Here is a 5,361-nt window from a genome sequence, read left to right on the forward strand (position 1 = left end):
AAAGATTCAAATCTTAGTCTACTAACCATATATGATCCTACCTTGACCCTAACCCCATTACAACCCAAATGAAAGACCTCATGATGAATGTATGCATGTTGATTGTTAGAGGAAAATTAAATTTTGGAAAGCTTGATTAGAAGAGAATTGAGTGATTAACCCTTAAACACTTGAGTGAATAGAGCGGATACACATATCCGGTGAGGGTTCAAAAGTTCAATCACATGTGTTCACCCATATTATCTATATTCTTGCAAGTTTAAATTCTTTTTGATAATTCAATACAATTGTGGTTTGAAATTAGTTCCTATTGCCTAGCCCTTGTGCTTACACATGCTCTCTTGGCAATTTGATATGTTTGAATTAAGCATTTGCATTTATTTTAGGTAGTTGCATTTAGATAGGATTCATATAGTTTAGTTGTATTCAATAAATGCCATAACCCTTAGTTCCTTCTTATTTTAGCATGAGGACATGCTAAGGTTTAAGTGTGGGGAGGTTGACAAACCCCAATTTGACGGTTTGTTGTGTATTGAATTTAGAGTAATTTGATAACCTTTTGTCACATTTAGCCTATGAATTAGCATGGTTTTGTTATCTCTCCCATATTTGTGTTTAAGTGTAAAAACATGCTTTTTAAGCCTTATCTTGATGAATTCTAATTCCTCTTTGATTCCATAAGATGCCTTGATGTGTCTGCTAGTAATTCCAAGATTGAAATAGGCTAAGCATGGATCAAAGGAAGCATGCAAGTGGAGAGAAGCACAAAAAGCCAAAGAGTTGATCTCGGCCAAGCACGCGTACGCGCACAAGGCGCTCGCGCGCACATCGCAGAATTAGCCAAGGACGCGCACGCGTACCGTGCGCGCACGCGTCGTAGCCCGCACGTGATTCTTTTATTACAACACGTGTCTGGCGATTTTGGAAGGTTTTAGCAACCAAATTTGGCGCCAAGATGCCTATAAGAGCCAAGGATTGAAGGGGATTCACATACATTTACATCCATAGACTAATTTTAGATCATGAGGTAGATATTTTTAGTTAGTTACATTTTTGTAGAGAGAGAAACTCCAACTTCTCTCTAGGATTCATCTTCATTTTCTCAATTCTCAACCATTCCTTGGTGAGATCTATTACAACGTTGAGTCATTGGAGACACTTGAATAATGGATGTCAATTGTTGATTAAGAATTGAGGATTGCTAATTGACTTGGAGTGCACTAAAGCTAGACTTCCCTAGGGTAAGACTAGGACTTGTGACTCAAGTTAGTTACTTTTACTTGACTTCCCTCTATAATTAGGGGTTAACTAAGCAAAACAACACTCCTTTGTCATCACAATTGAAGGAAACTATAGTGATGGAACTTCCAATGTTCAACCTTGGCCAAGGCTTTTAATATTAATTGATTGTTGTTTTCTTTTATTAGTACTTTTATGCCACACTCTTCAAGCCACAAAAGACCACTTAACCAATAACATGCATCCTTGTAGCATTCCTAGGGAAGAACGACTCGGGACTAATACTCTCGGTTATAGATTGTAGATTTGTTTGATGATGGATTTTGCGTCGGTTTAGACTATACTACGATTGATTACTTGATGATTTCTATACCGGCAAAAATCCAATTGTCAGTACCACAATCCGCTGCTCCAAAAAGACAATCCAATAACCGCCTCAATTCACAAATCCCAATCTATTTCATTATCTGTACCAAAAGCTTCTAATACAGTGTATATATATATAGCATTTTTGTTTAGCAATTAATCAGTTCAGTGTATTATTTGATATAAGAAAAATTAATCAAGATACAATAATATGCATTATTATTCATGATAGTGATTAGTGAGTAATTAGTGTGGATGAAGATTAGGATAACAATGAAAAGTATTTAATTGTGAGAAGTTTTGCATTTGAAATTGCAATTCTTCAATCATACTGGGTTTTATTATCTAGTGACTATATATATAATGTGCAAGTTTAATACATATTCAAATGAGGTTCTTTTTCATTTTTTTATTTAATTATTTTATTTTTCCATGGACGTACATATCCAAATGAGGTTGTTTTCTAGTATATCTTATCTGTATATGGATGATGATATATAGATATGATTAGCAATATTATACGAAGTTATCAGGTGGACATATTCCATTAAGATATACAATTTTAATACTAAAAATTGATTTCGTTGTTTTAATAGAATTTTGGAATAAATAACCATTATTTTTTATGAACCACCGTATATTTTGACAATTTGAAATTACTAAGTTATTGATGCTGCTAATAGAAATAGAGAAGAAAAAAATAGAAAAAAAAATGAATAAATTTTTAATAATTTTTTTAGATGTGTTTAAATGAAAAAAAAATAAAAAAAAAAATATTATAAAAAAATAATTTTATTTTTGTATTATAAAATATATTAAAAAAATAAAAAATAATATTAAAAATAAAAATTTTTTTTGATGCATTCTATCATTTTTTTTCTATTTTCTTTTCAAACAAACATGGTCAAGGTGCTGCTGCGTTGGCTGCGCTTAAATTGCCCTTAGTTATTGCTTAATAAAGTTGTTGAAAAATGACTACTTATAAAACAAAATCCCGTGTTTGTTAAGTGAATTTAATTTTTATTTATTGTTAATATTTTAGAATTATTACGCACAAACTTTTGGATTTTTATCAAGAGTCAACAATTAATTTTTAATTTCGTCGGTATTTATCTTCGATCCTTTTTCCCTTTTTAATTTTATTTCAATACCTACCATTTCAATAAATTTTAATTCTTTCACATGCTTGATAAACATAAACTTTTATATAAAATAAACACAAATTTTTATATAAAAGTCAAATAATACAGTACAATTTTAATTCGATTATTAAATTATAATAGATTATTTTAATTGGGATGAATTTATTCTTAAATTATAATATTATACACTTATATTATTTTAAATTCATTTCATAATTTTTAATAAAAATTTTAAAATGTTTTAATTATATCTTATAAATTTATTTTATTTAAAAAATTAATTAATATAATTGATGATGACAAATATTAATTTTATTAAGTTAATTATTCAATTAATTTTAATCATTTTATTCAAGTGATACAGGTTAAAATTCAATATAGCAGCAGTCCAATATAGAACAAATTGAATTGGTTGATAGGCTGTTCAAACAAAAAAGTTCAAGAAAAAACAAAGCTAAGAGATGATTTAGTTGGGCTAAATAAATCAAAGCCAACCTAAGTCTGAATTGAATTCTCTCAAGCTGATCTCTCCAAGTTGTTGCCTCCAAAGCAACGTTCACTTTTTATTTCAGTCAGAATTCAAAAGAAAGAGAGAGAAAGTTTCGTTCTTCAACTATTCACCAAAAAAGAAAAAAAGAAAAGGATTAAGCACGAAAGATTGAGGTCTAATAACCAAAATCAAACCATATCAAGCTAAGTTAGAGATTAAAGGTGATTCATTTCCTTTACATGCATCTTACTTTTTTTTCCGCTTTCTCCAACTCTCTGCTACTTCATTTTGAGATATATGGAGAAAGTGATTTCTGAAACACACTGCTGTGAATCAAAGGTCAAGATTGTTTTTTGGAGACCAAGTAGTATCTCAAGGGTTCAGATATGGGATTGCCATTGAAAACTTTTTTGTTTGCTTTTCTGAGTCATTCGGTCAAAAAAGGGATCTATTTCAACTTCTGATTTGGGGATTAATGGAAGAAAATGAAAGGTAAGTTGGTGAAGTACAAAGCTCGAGGGTTGACTTGGAAGAGAGAAACTCAAGCCGATAAAAAGCTTAAGACCTCTCTTATTACTTTTTCAATATGAAAAAGTAATAAGAATTCAAAATGAAAAAGGTCGTCTTATTCAAAACCCCAATTATGAAATCCCTTCTCGCCCACTTCACACCTCGGAACGCACCGTTCTTATAGAGAGAGAGAGGCGCTTTCACATCTTCTTAAGCCGAAATGAAATGGCTGGGGAGAGGGAAGGTTCCCTTTTTTTAGTTTTAGGGTACTCCGGAAAACAGATCCAGTGGAGACGGGATGGGGCCTGTAGCTCAGAGGATTAGAGCACGTGGCTACGAACCACGGTGTCGGGGGTTCGAATCCCTCCTCGCCCACAACATGTAGGTGATACAAAAAAATTTTGTTTATACTGAAGTAAGGAGAGAAAATCAGGGTTTAAAGTTCATGTTCTGAGAAGTCTTCTTTCAGAGAGTTCATCAACTTGAACAGTGCTTTCTATTAAAGGAGCATTATGTCAGAATGAGGAATTAAATCAGAGTCAAACAAATCTGGTTCATTACATAGCAACAGAGGCTATTGAAACAATCAACCTCCTTCATGTTTTACAGATTGTAGTGTTCATTTTTAATGTATATCTTTCTGTAATTTTTTTAGAGGTAAAAGGCAAAAGAGAGAGCTCAAGTAAAAGCCAATAAGTGTTTAAAAGGCTGAGTGATACACTTGAGTGAAAAGTCTAAAGTAATTTCAAATTTCTTTAGGTTGATTTTGTGTCTTGTATTTTGTACCTGTGAGGTACTCCTTTCTTAGTTGGGTAAGCACTAAGAGTAAAGAGTTAGGTATTAGTATAACCAAGTCAAATTAGGTTAGAACTTGAGAGTGAACGGATTGTGTCAATCTTGTGGAATTAGTGTATGTAATAATTTAATTATAGTGAAAATTCTACCACTATTGTGGTGGAGACTGAATGTAGGTTGCATTGCACAAAGCAACTGAACCAGGATACATGATGGTGTCAACTTTTCTCTTCCATTCTTTGTTCTGTTTTCTGATATTCGTGAGACAAAATAAAATTGTCTCATAAATTCTACGCTGCTGTGTTTAAACTGAATTTAAGTAAAAGTTTATAAATTAAGCCTTATTTCATTCAATAAAAAAAATCATAGATTCAACCTCTATTCTTTAAGTCTTCTACAATCTTCAATAATTTCTAATAAAAATTTTAAAATATTTAAATTATATCATTTAAGATAACAATAAGATAATATGTCAAGACTTTTTAACTAAAGACAAATATATTTATTAAAATATTAGGTAAAATAAACTTTTATCTTTATCATTAATTAGTCAATTTTTTTTCAATTAATAAATAATTAGTTAATTTTTTATCCAATTTTATTACAATAACTATGGTTTCAACTTTGATCCCACCTTGCAACGTCAATTTCATCACCACCACCGTTAGCATCAACACTGATCACGCATTACAACTATTCTATTTCAACTGTAAATTGCTGTTAATAGTCGCGATTTGTGCTTCTTCCTGGTGTCATCATAAACCGCTAGTCCGTTACAAGTCATAGCCATTTATACTATAGGAGCCACTTAAATAAAGA

The 5,361-nt window shown here is 31.2% G+C and overlaps 1 non-coding gene across 1 annotated transcript; it reads left to right on the forward strand.

Moving 5' to 3' along the window:
- Window positions 1-4,048: 4,048 nt before the first annotated feature.
- On the forward strand, window positions 4,049-4,122 carry TRNAR-ACG (transfer RNA arginine (anticodon ACG)). The gene has a single exon. It is a non-coding gene; the product is annotated as a tRNA-Arg (tRNA).
- Window positions 4,123-5,361: the final 1,239 nt, after the last annotated feature.

Source organism: Arachis duranensis, chromosome 5, assembly GCF_000817695.3.
Source record: "Arachis duranensis cultivar V14167 chromosome 5, aradu.V14167.gnm2.J7QH, whole genome shotgun sequence".
Classification (NCBI taxonomy): Eukaryota; Viridiplantae; Streptophyta; class Magnoliopsida; order Fabales; family Fabaceae; genus Arachis; species Arachis duranensis.